General features: G+C 45.0%; 1 protein-coding gene across 1 annotated transcript in view; it reads right to left on the bottom strand.

The window, feature by feature from the left end:
• Positions 1-14457, bottom strand: part of ORAI3 (ORAI calcium release-activated calcium modulator 3) — a 35150-nt gene that overhangs the window by 19768 nt on the left and 925 nt on the right. The gene's annotated exons all lie outside the window — the stretch shown is intronic.

The raw sequence follows: 14457 nt of genomic DNA, 5'->3' as shown, positions 1-14457 counted from the left end.
ATTGTCGGGAGAAGATAAAGATGCCACTCGATAACTAGCCCTGGGGCATCACAGTGAAAGTTACTTAGTTTGTTGATAAGGAAAGAATTCTGCAGAAAGCCACAGCAGAGGGGTGGGGTGGGGGGGGACTGTGAAATATCAGGATCAGTAAGTGAAAATCTTCCAGATCTGTCTCTTTACTTTAAATAAGTGGACATTCTGATATGTGTACAAATCCAGTTCTGCTGGGCCATTCCACTGGTACTATGCTTTCCATTGGCTGCAGAGTAAAAACGCCAACGGAGGGCTGGATACAGTTGCGTGAAGCGGGAATAGTGTTGTCAGCACAATCACCAGTGCCTGAACATCCTGTGAAGTGACATAAACCAGGGCAATGGAGAGAATACAGAATAAGGGCAAGAGGCTTACTCAGAGCCAGTAAGAGGTGTGAGAGTTGCCCTGATCATATCTCCTGGTCTGCTTACCAGTGCTGAGCTACAGTGACACACAAATTGGACAAAAGTGACCCCCCCCCCCTCATATTGTTATATGAATACTTCATTATGTGCAAACAGTGCTTGGGTATGCAATTTTAACTGTAAGTGGAGCATGGACTTGGGACAATTCAGGAGTGGCTCCAGCACACTATGACTGACTCTTCATAAACTAGTATCCGAGTCTGGTTAAATGGGACATAAGAGTGGGGGAGAGATAGGTTTATATATGAGTTGGGAGAGGGAAAGGAAGACTGTTGGGAGAATGGGTCTCATGCCTCCTTTGAATCCCTGCCAGAGCAGTTTAGTGCTCTGGGGAAATGGGAGAGGAACAATTGGAGGGAAGGACGGTTTCTGATGAGAACAGAAAAGGGTCTTATACTCTACCACTGATTCCTTTAAGTTGGGTTTTTGTTTTTACAGATGTTGTTCATTGTAGAAAGAAGGACCATGCTGCTGAACAACTGAACTTAGGGTCAATTACTTGACTAATGGGGGATTTAAAAATACTGACTTTGAATGTTAAGGAGTTAAACTCACCCATAAATCACCACCTATTGGGTAAAGAGTTGGAGACGTGGAAGGCCCAGATAATATATATTCAGGAGACACACTTAAGGAAAAGTCATGAGGTATTGCTTTGGTATATGCTTTGAGGCGGAAAAATGAAGGGGGTGGCTCTTCTTTTTCATAGGGATTTGTTGGTTTAAATACAAAGGGACACGAGGGATCTCTTGGGGTGGTACACTTTTGCTCAGGTTTTGATAGATCAAAACAAAGCTGACATTGGAGAATGCCAAACACTAATCAAGCTGATTTCAGTGTCATAAAAATAGCATTAGCAGCTTTTGTGAAGAGCCCCATAATACTAGGAGATCTTGACACATCTGGATGCACCTGTGGACTCTAAGGACTGGTAGGGTCAGGAGGACATGCAGACCATGATGTCTGACTTAGGATTAATTGACAGTTGGAGTGATTGTCATGCTGCCCAGAGAGATTATACATTTTATTCACCAACACATGCAACATAGTCTCATATCTATTTATTTTTATAGACAGAACTCTGAAGGGGAATAGTGGGTCTGGCAGCTATTGGAGATATGTAATTTTTCAGACCATGCCCCTTCTTAGGTACAACTAGATGATATTCAAGAGGAAGTGGTCCCTGGAGTATTTACATCACAATTTCCACTTGGGCCCTTCGGTTTTTTTTGGCATGCCTTAAAGGTATTGACTAGGGGCTATTTCATGAAAATTACCTCACAACAAAAGAAAGAGGAGACACAGGTTAAGTATTTGACACAATTGGCTGAGCTGGAGTTGAGGTATAAAGTTACTGGAGATTGGAGGGTCTGGAGTGATCTGCAAAAAGTGTGTCTCGCTCTGGAAAGTTTGAATCAAGATGACCTAGAGTTTAAATTGGATAAGGAAAAACAGAGAAACTATGAGCATATAGGTAAAGCCCATTGAATGCTAATGAGTAAATTATGAAAAGCGCAAGCTGACTGTATGGTGGGAGATATTAAAGACAAAACAGGAAAGCTTTTACACTTATCCTTGCTCATTCAGGGGCATTTTTGCAGGAACTACATACATGAAAAGCCTCAAATAACGAGGGATAGTTAATGGGGGGAAATGCTATAATGAACTTTCAACTAACTAGAGGCACTTGACAAAGGTGCCCATTATCCCCTCTTTTGATTGCTCTCACCACTGAACCATTTGTGGCTACTATAAGAAGCAATCCAGATGTTAAAAGGAATTATGGTGAGGAGAGGTATTTCAAAATCAGCTTGTTTGTGGATGTTCTACTAGCTTTATCCTCACTCGCTACCACAGTCCCAAATTTAATAAAGAAGATTGAGGCCTTTTCTAGAGTTTCTGGGTTTAAACTCAATATGGGTAAGATGGAGGTGTTTGATCTTACTTTGGAGGGCCACACCTTGCAGTGGTTGAAAATATCCTTTCCATTTCAGTCAGTACAACATAGCTTAAAATATCTTGGGATTTGGATTACAGTGAAATGTAGAAAACTCTTTGAAGTCAATCATCTGAAGTTGCTGGTGGCAGTGAAGAAAGATCTTTTGAAATGGAACGAGCTAAAACTTACTTGGTTTGAAAGAATCACCACTGTCAAAATAAATCTCCTGCCTAGGTTTCTTTATTTATTCCAGGTACTCCCAATAGCTATACTGAAGCAATACCTGTCAGCCCTTCAGGAAAGTCAGTTGAGATTTCGGGAGATAAATATCTCACATTTGAGAAAAACTTTTATTAAGGGACTGGAAAAAAAGGGAGTCTGGGAGTACCCCATATGGGGAAGTATTACAAGGGAGCACAGGCCAGAAATGCAGTTGAGTAGTTTTAAAATCATCCACATAAATTCTGGCTTGTTCTTCAGCAAACCCTGGCAGGCCTAATTCCCCAAGTTACCTTATGGAGCTTCCGCAGTGTTGTCAAGCTGTAAGGGATGATACTTGTCCTCTATACTTTTTCATAATGTGGGATGGTTTGAGCACTCAGTCAGATTTTCAGCTGTACTACTACTACTACTTAACATTTCTAGAGCGCTACTAGGGTTACGCAGCGCTGTACTGTCTCAACATTTGCCCATCAGGCATAATTCTGTTTGGCTTCATCTCCTATATTTAGACAATGGGAATCCTTGGAACTGGCAAAATGAGCCCAGATAATAGAAAGCTCTGAGGCAAAATCAGTTAGTGATCTGATGCAGGATTATCAGACACCCTGGGCGCATAAGTATGGTCAATGAAGAAGGGTAGATAGTGAGGTTCCCCAGGGGTCTGTGCTGGGACTGCTGCTTTTTAACATATTTATAAATGATCTAGAGTTGGGAGTAACTGGTGAGGTAATTAAATTTACCGACGACACAAAGTTATTCAAAGTTGTTAAATTGCGAGAGGATTGTGAAAAATTGTGAGAGGATTGTGAAAAATTACAAGAGGACCTTACGAGACTGGTAAACTGGGCGTCTAAATGGCAGATGACGTTTAATGTGAGCAAGTGCAAAGTGATGCATGTGGGAAAGAGGAACCCGAATTATAGCTACGTCATGCAAGATTCCACGTTAGGAGTCACAGACCAAGAAAGGGATCTAGGTGTCGTTGTTGATGATATGTTGAAACCCTTTGTTCAGTGTGCTGCGGCAGCTAGGAAAGCAAATAGAAAGTTAGGTATTATTAGGAAAGGAATGGAAAACAAAAATAAGGACGTTATAATGCCTTTGTATCAGTCCGTGGGGCAACCGCACTTCAATATTGTGTTCAATTCTGGTCACCGGATCTCAAAAAAGATACAGTGGAATTAGAAAAGGTGCAGAGAAGAATGACAAAAATGATAAAGGGGATGGGACATCTTCCCTATGAGGAAAGGCTGAAGCGGCTAGGGCTCTTCAGCTTGGAGAAGAGACGGCTGAGGGGAGATAGAGGTCTATAAAATAATGAGTGGAGTGGAACGGGTAGACGTGAATTGTCTGTTTACTTTTTCCAAAAATACTAGGACTAGGGAGTATGAGATGAAGCTACAAAGTAGTAAATTTAAAACAAATTGGTGAAAATTGTTCTTCACTCAACGTGTAATTAAACGTTGGAATTCGTTGTCAGAGAATGTGGTAAAGGCGGTTAGCTTAGCGGGGTTTAAAAAAGGTTTGGATGGCTTCCTAAAGGAAAAGTCCATAGACCATTATTAAAATGTCTTGGGGAAAATCTACTGGGATAAGGAGAATAAAATGTGTTGATCTTTTTGGGGGATCTTGCCAGGTATTTGTGACCTGGATTGATCACTGTTGGAAACAGGATGCTGGGCTTGACAGACTTTTGGTCTGTCCCAGTGTGGCAATAATTATGTACTTGTATTCCTCCTCCCCCCATTCAAAAAAGGGGGCCCTTTGGAGGCCGTGTTAGCAGTTCTCTACACTATTCTTTTTCATCAACAGTTCAGCCAGTTTAATTCAGAAAGTTCATCTGTGCATTCAATTAGCAACAATAACAACAACAAAAAATAAAATAATAATCACCTTTCTTTCTCCACTTCAATTACCCTGCAGCAAGCAGGGCTGGCAGATGTTAAAAAAATGGAAGCGGTGCAAAGAAAAGCTACGAGAATGGTATGGGATTTGCGTTCCAAGACGTATGAGCAGAGACTTGCTGACCTGAACATGTATACCCTGGAGGAAAGGATGAACAGGGGTGATATGATACAGACGTTCAAATACTTGAAAGGTATTAATCCGCAAACAAATCTTTTCTGGAGATGGGAAGGCGGTAGAACGAGAGGACATGAAATGAGATTGAAGGGGGGCAGACTCAGGAAAGATGTCAGGAAGTATTTTTTCACAGAGAGGGTGGTAGATGCTTGGAATGCCCTCCCGCGGGAGGTGGTGGAGATGAAAACGGTAACGGAATTCAAACATGCGTGGGATATGCATAAAGGAATCCTGTGCAGTAGGAATGGATCCTCAGAAGCTTAGCCGAAATTGGGTGGCAGAGCAGGTGGGGGAAGAGGGGTTGGTGGTTGGGAGGCGAGGATAGTGGAGGGCAGACTTATACGATCTGTGCCAGAGCCAGTGATGGGAGGCGGGACTGGTGGTTGGGAGGCTGGAAATACTGCTTGGCAGACTTGTACGGTCTGTGCCCTGAAAAAGGCAGGTACAAATCAAGGTAAGGTGTACACATATGAGTTTATCTTGTTGGGCAGACTGGATGGACCATGCAGGTCTTTTTCTACTACTACTTAACATTTCTAAAGCGCTACTAGGGTTACACAGCGATGTACAAATTAACATAGAATGACGGTCCCTGCTCAAGGAGCTTACAATGTAAGAGACAAGTGAACGGACAGTCCGATAGGGGCGGTCAAATTGGGGCAGTCTGGATTTACTGAACGGTAAGAGTTAGGTGCCGAATGCAGCATTGAAGAGGAGGGTTTTAAGCAAAGACTTGAAGATGGGCAGGGAGGGGGCTTGGCGTAAGGGCTCAGGAAGGTTGTTCCAAGCATAGGGTGAGGCGAGGCAGAATGAGCGGAGCCTGGAGTTGGCGGTGTTGGAGAAGGGTACAGAGAGGAGGGATTTGTCCTGTGAACGGAGGTTACGGGCGGGAACATAAGGGGAGATGAGGGTAGAGAGGTAGTGAGGGGCAGCAGACTGAATGCATTTGTAGGTAAGAAGGAGAAGCTTGAATTGAATGCGGTATCTGATTGGAAGCCAGTGAAGTGACCTGAGGAGAGGGGTGATATGAGTATATCGGTTTTGGCGGAATATGAGACGTGCCGCAGAGTTCTGAACAGATTGAAGGGGGGATAGATGGCTAAGTGGGAGGCCGGTGAGGAGTAAGCTGCAGTAGTCAAGGCGAGAGGTAATGAGAGCATGGATGAGAGTTCGGGTGGTGTGTTCAGAAAGGAAAGGGCGAATTTTGCTGATGTTAAAGAGGAAGAAGCGGCAGGTCTTGGCAATCTGCTGGATATGTGCAGAGGAGAGGGAGGAGTCAAAGATGACTCCGAGGTTGTGGGCAGATGAGACGGGGAGGATGAGGGTGTTATCAACTGAGATAGAAAGTGGAGGAAGAGGAGACGTGGGTTTTGGTGGAAAGACGATGAGCTCGGTCTTGGACATGTTCAGTTTCAGGTGGCGGTTGGACATCCAGGCAGCAATGTCGGATAGGCAGGCTGATACCTTTGCCTGGGTCTCTGCGGTGATGTTTGGTGTGGACAGATATAGCTGGGTATCATCAGCATAGAGATGATACTGGAAACCATGAGATGAGATCAGGGCGCCCAGGGAAGAGGTGTAGATTGAGAAGAGAAGGGGTCCAAGGACAGATCCCTGGGGAACACCAACAGATAGGGGGATAGGGGTGGAGGAAGATCCATGAGAGTGAACTCTGAAGGTGCGGTGGGAGAGATAGGAGGAGAACAAGGAGAGGACAGAGCCCTGGAACCCAAATGAGGACAGTGTGGCAAGAAGTAAGTCATGATTCACAGTGTCAAAAGCGGCAGATAGATCAAGGAGGATGAGGATGGAGTAGTGGCCTCTGGATTTGGCAAGGAACAGGTCATTACAGACTTTAGAGAGTGCTGTTTCTGTCGAGTGAAGAGGGCGAAAACTGGATTGAAGTGGATCGAGGATGGTATGAGAGGAGAGAAAATCAAGGCAGTGACTGTGAACTGCACGCTCAAGTATTTTGGAGAGGAAGGGTAGGAGGGAGATGGGGCAGTAATTGGAGGGACAGGTAGGGTCAAGTGATGGTTTTTTGAGGAGAGGTGTGACTACGGCGTGCCTGAAGGTGTCAGGGACAGTTACAGTGGAGAGAGATAGGTTGAGGATATGACAGATGGAGGGGGTGACAGTATGAGAGATGATGTTAAGTAAGTTGGTGGGGATGGGATCAGAAGGGCAGGTGGTGGATTTCGAGGAGGAAAGAAGGCGAGCGGTTTCCTCCTTGGTGATGACAGGAAAGGAGGAGAAAAAGGCCTGGGTTGGTTGGGTGAGGGAGAGGGTTGCAGGGTGAAGAAGAGATAGCTTGGTAGTGAACTCAAGGTTGATCTTTTGCACCTTGTCGTGGAAGTAATCAGCCAGTGATTGAGGAGAGAGCGAGGGTGGGGTGGGAGCGGAGCGCACTTTGAGGAGGGAGTTAAGGGTGGAGAAGAGACGACGGGGGTTGGAGCTGAGAGAATTGGTCAACTGGGTGTAGTAGTCCTGTTTGGCAAGGAAAAGGGAGGAGTGGAAGGAGGATAGCATGAATTTGTAGTGAAGGAAGTCTGAATGGGTGCGAGATTTCCTCCAGAGGCGTTTAGCAGATCGGGCGCAGGAGCAAAGGTGACGGATGCAAGGGGTCAGCCAGGGCTGGGGATTAGTACGCTTTGTGGGACGGGAGGTGGGAGGTGCGAGGTGTCCAGAGCAGAGGAGAGAGTGGCATTGTAAGCGGAGACAGCCTTGTCGACAGACTCGGAGGACATGATGGAGGGGAGGAGATTAGAAATATTAGAGGATAGGGTGGGAGGGTCAATAGCCTGGAGATTCCTGGAGGTAGTGGTTAAAGTTGAACGGGGCTGAGGGGGGGGGGGGGGGTGAAGAAGTGTGAAGGTGATTAGGTGATGATCGGAGAGAGGAAGAGTTGAAACATGGAAATTGGAGGGAGAGCCGGAAGAGGAGAGGACGAGGTCAAGACAATGGCCGTCTCGGTGAGTAGGGGTGGTGGAGCAAAGCTGGAGGTTGAAGGAGGATGTTAGAGTGAGGAACTGAGAAGCGTGAGGGTCGGACTGGTCATCAACGTGTATGTTAAAATCTCCGAGAATGAGGGACGGAGATGAGGGTTCAAGAAAGACGGAAAGCCAGGCATCAAAGTCGGTGAGGAAGGAAGAGAGGGGTTTATTAGGGGGGCGGTAAATGACTGCCACTCTGAGTGGTAATGGGTAGAATAGCCAGATGGAGTGAGCTTCAAAGGATGAGAAGCAGTGAGACTGCGGAAGGAGGAGGGGTTGGAAACTACAGGAGGGTGAGAGAAGTAGCCCGACGCCTCCACCACGGCCAGCTGGGCGGGGAGTGTGGGAGAAGAGATAACCTCCATGACAAAGGGCCGCTACTGAGGCAGAGTCGTCAGGGGAGAGCCAGGTTTCAGTTAGGGCGAGCAGTTGATGGGAACGAGAGATGAAGAGATCGTGGGTGAAAGGCAGTTTGTTGCAGACCGAGTGGGCATTCCACAAGGCACATGAGAAGGGGAGGGAAGAGGGGGGGAGGAGGGGAATAGAAACGAGATTAGAGACATCATGGAATCATTTGCATGGATAGGAGGAGGACAGGTTAGAGGGGGCCTGGATTAGGATTAATGTCTCCCGCGGATAGCAGGAGGAGGAGCAAGAGAGTGCGGAGGAGGGTGGGGGAGGTTGGGTGACGAAGGCGGGGTGCACTGAGGAGGAATGGTGATGGGTTAATGGCAGGAAGGAGGTGTTGAAGGTTAAGAGCAAGGAAGGATGAGGGGGCCAAGAGAGATGGTGAGGTGGTGAGGGATGCCGTAGCGAGCAGAACGGGAGGGAACACGGATGGGCAATGAGTTCCAGCAGTAGACAGCGGTAAGGGGAGGGGAAAAAGATTAGGAAGGGACAGGGCAAGGAAGAGGATGTGGACAGGGGCCTTAAGTAGTGATTGTGGTGTAACAGGTGTATGTGTAGTGATATAGGTGAGAAGCAGATAGATAGAGCAGATAGCTGGATTGGAAGCTTGGAATTGAAGGGATTGATGGACTGGAGAGCAGGTAAGTCAATGGCTGACAAGTTAGCAGCAGGCAACTTGCAGGCGGGCTGGAGCAAGCCGTCATCTACTATGTTACCTCCAATTAGTGCACCTTTTAAAGAGAAGAAAGTGAAAAGCCATTTAGAGGGGGAGAGTATATTTTTAGATCAGGATCGTGGATTTGATATACCACCTTTATGTTGTATAACCAAAGTGGTTACATTTATTATATGCAGGTACTTTTCTCTGTCCCTAGTGGGCTTACATGTACCTGAGGCAATAGAGGATTAAGTGACTTGCTCAGTCACAAGGAGCTGCAGTGGGAATTGAACCCAGTTCTCCAGATTTTTAGCCCACTGTACTAACCATTAGGCTACTCCATGATCAATGCTGTTCTTGTATTTTCTCACATGGAGTTTCTATCAGTTGGAATAGGAATATACCGGCTGATCACAACCTCTTCATGCTTCATAATTTTCTTAGGGTCATAATCACAATCATGTTGTAGTGTTTACAAAGTTTCTAATGGATGAGATGTGCCACTTTTTGTGTCTTTCAGTACAGAAATTCTCTCCCATCAAAACCTTGCAGCCAACTATGAGGTTTGTGAAGACTTCCACTTCACTAGGCACCTTGTGGCAGTCTTATATAGGTATAAACATTTGCAGCCATCAGATTTGCAGCATAAGGGAGCTGGGTGTTACTGATGAGCCTGCAGAGTGGAAAACAATAGAGTCTGCACTGGCAAAAATTGCAGTAGCAGCAAATGTGCAAGAGAATAATGTCAAATTATGTATTGCTGGTATTTAACTCCAGTTAGAAGGCCTTGTTGGCAGCAAGGTGGAGCTATAGGAACACCTGGGCATATATGGTGAAGGTGCCCAAAAGCCAGAGCTTTTTGGAAGCGTATACAATTTTGAATTAAATGGGTTACACAGCTATTGATTCCTTGGGACCCAGGGGTTATTCTGTTTAATTAGGAAATACCAGGTTTCAAGTAAGCACAAACAAAATTAGTAAGGCACTGCTTGAATGTGGCAAAATTGACCTTGGTTGCCAGTTGGAAGAAGTGGGTGTCTCTTCTTTGCATTAATGGAGGGGCAAATTGAAATATGTATGTAATAACTGCATGTGATCCTTAAGATGGGGATTGGTGGTATTCAGTGTGTGTATGTGTTGGGGGGGGGAGTTGAGTTATAATGTGCTTAAAAGTAGTTTCTGTATGTGAGAGAGGAAGAATCATGGGGGAAAATAAAAGTCATTTCACATGGAAAGAGTGGAGAAAATTCTTGTGGATGATAGTCATGATGTTTGATTGCAGATAGGTACAAGTTGGATTGCATTACCTAAAATATGTGGTCTGTGTTATAACAAGCATACATTTATGTTCTGCAGTGTATTGTATGCTGTAAGGTTGGTTCATTTATTGTAGATTTTTTTTTTTGCATATGATGGAGGTAGGGGGCATGCAGATTTCCCTCGTGTATTTTCATGATAATCCCAATAAATATCTGGCCTGTTTGCACCCCTCAAGGACTGGACAAACCTGTTCTAGAGAGTCTTCTGTCAGTAAATCTTGGAAAGGAGTCAATGTACCACCTGCATCTACTTCGAAGAAGCACTCTGCAGAACCAGTAAAGAGGAAAATGCCTGTCCCTCATAATGCTGAAATGCTCAGTGAATATGAATAGAAACTCTTGTATGGTGTAACTGAGAACACAGAAGATCTGGTGAGCATAAGCCCTGAGGGGGATATGCAAAATCTGTAAACCTGGTGAAGACTAGGAGAAGGAAAACACAATCAAACCCTTAGGCTTTGTTATGAGAATTTGATCTGGAATTAGGATTAAACTCTAAACTTTTTGCATGTTAGGCTTTTGTGTTTACACTGAAAATTCCAGCACTGTAAGCAATTGTTCCTGTGGAGCATCTTGTAAACTCTTTGTATAAATAAAAGTCAGAACAGCTGAACCCCACTGCTGAAGTGCCTGCATCCCACTTATTAAAGAACTCTTAGACTTCCAGAACTTGAATAATTAACTTGTAACCATTTGTTCATAGAATCATCACACATTCTGTCTTCTTAATTCTACTGTGTAAGCAGAGCCAACAATCAAACCATATAAGGCGTTTTCAGTGCCACTCTTACAGTTTCCCTATTCAGAACAGATTTTAAAGTAAAACTGATTAAGCATCAGAATAGAGGCACAGATAGACAAAGTAACTTGCCAAAAGCCACACACAGTCAGTGGGAGAGAGGAGGATTAGAAATGGGGAACAGGGAGAGAACACGACTCAGCACATTATGTTTTTGTGTGTGTGTGTGTATCTGCTTCTTACACAGACAGGAAGCAGCTCATAAAACAAATATGAGAAAGTGAAAGTTAAACAAAATACTTCTTGGATATTTAACCTCTTGAAACCAGTCCTGAGTGGAGGAGTAGCCTAGTGGTTAGTGCAGTGGACTTTGATCCTAGGGAACTGGGTTTGATTCCCACTGCAGCTCCTTGTGAGGCTGGGCAAGTAACTTAACCTCCATTGCCCCAGGTACCCATTAAGTGCCTGTATACACTATGTAAACCGCTTTGAATGTAGTTCCAAAACCCACAGAAAGGTGGTATGCCAAGTCCCATTCCTGGCTTTATAGCTAATATTCCCTATGCATAGATCTCCCTCGTCCTTTTCTACTAACAGCAGTTGTGTAGGACTTTCTGTTATAGATCTTCGTGTGTGGTGGTGAGTGAGGGGGAGGGAGAGGGTGTGTGTGTCCATTGTGGGTACCACTTTGTGCCGTCCTCCTCAAACCATATTATCTCTGTCACAAATGTCTTTTATGTTGCACCTAACCAAAATAAATAAATAAATAAATAAATTCTGGAGAGCAAAAAATCTAAACCAAAATAACAAAACTTTTTTGCTCAAGGCATTAATGGAAGAGAACCTAACATATAAAAATGAAACCTCAACTGCCTGGGGAGGGCCTACACAGATGGTCCTCCAGTCATGGCTTCATTAGTTCCAAATAGAGCCCCAGAGCCCCAAAAAAAGAAACAACAGAAAACAACTCCCATTGGGAGAGAAAAAAAACTGTTACAACAAAAACAGGTAATCCAATAAAATACAGAAAGAATAGTCAATAGTTCTCTTCTCAATTAATGTCTATAGAAGCTAAAAAAAAAAAAAAAAAATCAAAAACAAATAACTAAACTATGCACAGTAACCAAGTCGCTTAGCTGTCATTGAAAATTCAGAACTTGAGAACATGTTTCATCTGCTCACTCTAGCCATATTCCCAAAGAACAAACTGTAGCACAGGTAATCAGTCCTCGACAAGGAACCCCCCTTGTTTCACAGTCTGCATCATTGCTATCCAAAAAGAACATGCCATGACAAGAATGAACTTCACCCCATGCCAGGGTATGCTGAAGGCAATACAATGAGAGAACAGCAATCACGTGTTTATGCCCTGAAAATGGCATGACAAATCAAAATCAGGTATACATATGTTGTATCATCTCATACTTTATGTAAAGAGCTTATCTTCTCGGGTAGACTGGATGGACTCTACAGGATTTGCCATCATTTAGTATGTTATGTTACTGTAACATAGTAGATGATGGCAGAAAAAGACCTGTATGGTCCATCCAGTCTGCCCAACAAACAGGGGTGGACTGACAGTGATCTAGGCAGTAAAAATCACTGCCCTCCCCCCCCCCCCCCGGTTGCTGCCCGCCCCATGCCACCAACCCCACTGTCGCCATGCTGTCAACCCCACTGCTGCCCCCCTAACCCTGGCCCAAAGGTATGCACACACACATACCCTCATCCATCTTTGTTTCCAGCCCCCTGCACACTACAGCCCCCTCTGTTTGCAGCACCTAGTTTCCACACACTAGCCACCTTTGTTTCCAACCCCCTTACTGCACACTACATCCCCCCTTTGATATGTGGGACTCTATTTTGTGCTATGTGTGTGTGTGTGTCAGTAGGGGAAATGTTCTCTGTCTTGCTGTCTGTGGATGCCACTTTGTGCCCCCTTCCTCTTACCATACTAGACTTTGAGAACATCACCTGTATGGGACTCTATTTATTTATGGATGGATTGATGCATGTATTCGGGAAAGTATTCTTTAAATGTATGGCTATGGTATATGTGTATTGGTAGAGCAGTATTAGCCTGTATCTGCATCAAGTGATACTTTGTATCTTCTCTCTCTAGCATGGTGCACATGTATGTGTGTTTGGGAGAGGGATATTCTTTATCTCCAAATCCATGTCAGGTTGATGTGAAAAACAGGTATTAGTCTCCCCAGGCAAATCTTCATCCTTGCACCTCCTTCAATTAGCTTGAAGGCCCCCAGGCATCGTCTTGAGATTTTGATAAATTCAGCATTCATGATCACCTCAATACCATGAACACCACAGCAGTCCTGTAAAAATCTATCATACTGGCTGATGGTTCTTTTAAGTCTGTGTGGCTATCAGGACTGCCGCTTTGCTTTGACTGCTGTTTGTCCCCCCACTTCTCCCCTCCCCAAGCTGCTGCCCTAGGTGACTGCATAGTCTTGTCTAATGGTTGGACCAGCTCTGCTCAGTGACATACAGGCTCATTTTCAAAGCACTTAGCCTCCCAAAGTTCCATAGAAACCTATGGAACTTAGCCTCCCAAAGTGCTTTGAAAATATGCCTCATAGTAACATAGTAGATGACGGCAGAAAAAGACCTGCACGGTCCATCCAGTCTGCCCAACAAGATAACTCATATGTGCTAATTTTGTGTATACCCTACTTTGATTTGTACCTGTGTTCTTCAGGGCACAGACCGTATAAGTCTGCCCAGCACTATCCTCGCCTCCCAACCACCGGCTCTGGCACAGACCATATAAGTCTGCCCAGCACTATCCCTGCCTCCCACCACCGGCTCTGGCACAGACCGTATAAGTCTGCCCAGCACTATCCCTGCCTCCCAACCACCAGTCCCGCTTCCCACCACCGGCTCTGGCACAGACCGTATAAGTCTGCCCAGCACTATCCCCGCCTCCCAACCTTGACTAAGCTCCTGAGGATCCATTCCTTCTGCACAGGATTCCTTTATGCTTATCCCACGCATGTTTGAATTCCGTTACCGTTTTCATTTCCACCACCTCCCGCGGGAGAGCATTCCAAGCATCCACTACTCTCTCCGTGAAAAAATACTTCCTAACATTTTTCTTGAGTCTGCCCCCCTTCAATCTCATTTCATGGCCTCTCGTTCTACCACCTTCCCATCGCCGGAAAAGGTTCGTTTGCGGATTAATACCTTTCAAATATTTGAACGTCTGTATCATATCACCCCTGCTTCTCCTTTCCTCCAGAGTATACATGTTTAGTTCAGAAAGTCTCTCCTCATACATCTTGTAACGCAAATCCCATACCATTCTCGTAGCTCTGCACCCCTCCCTCTAGCATAATGCATTGGAAAAAAAAATATTAGTTGTATGGGACTCTCTGCTTACAAATATGTGTGCATAAAGGGGTGCTACGGTTCTCCCTGTCCCATATCTGTGTGAATGGGTGAACTGGAAAAACACACACACATCAGTTGTCTGGGACTCTCTCCTTATGGGCGTCTGTGTATTTTGGAGGGAGGGTGGATTCTTTATACGTATGATGAGGCATGTCTTTATGTCCATGTCTGTGAGTCAGTGGATGCTACTCCGTAACTCCCCCCCCCCCCCCTCCCTCCAACATGGTGTAC

Source organism: Microcaecilia unicolor, chromosome 7 (genome assembly GCF_901765095.1).
Source record: "Microcaecilia unicolor chromosome 7, aMicUni1.1, whole genome shotgun sequence".
NCBI lineage: Eukaryota > Metazoa > Chordata > Amphibia > Gymnophiona > Siphonopidae > Microcaecilia > Microcaecilia unicolor.
Note: the sequence above shows the minus strand (reverse complement) of the source record. Positions and strands in the feature narration are given on the sequence as shown.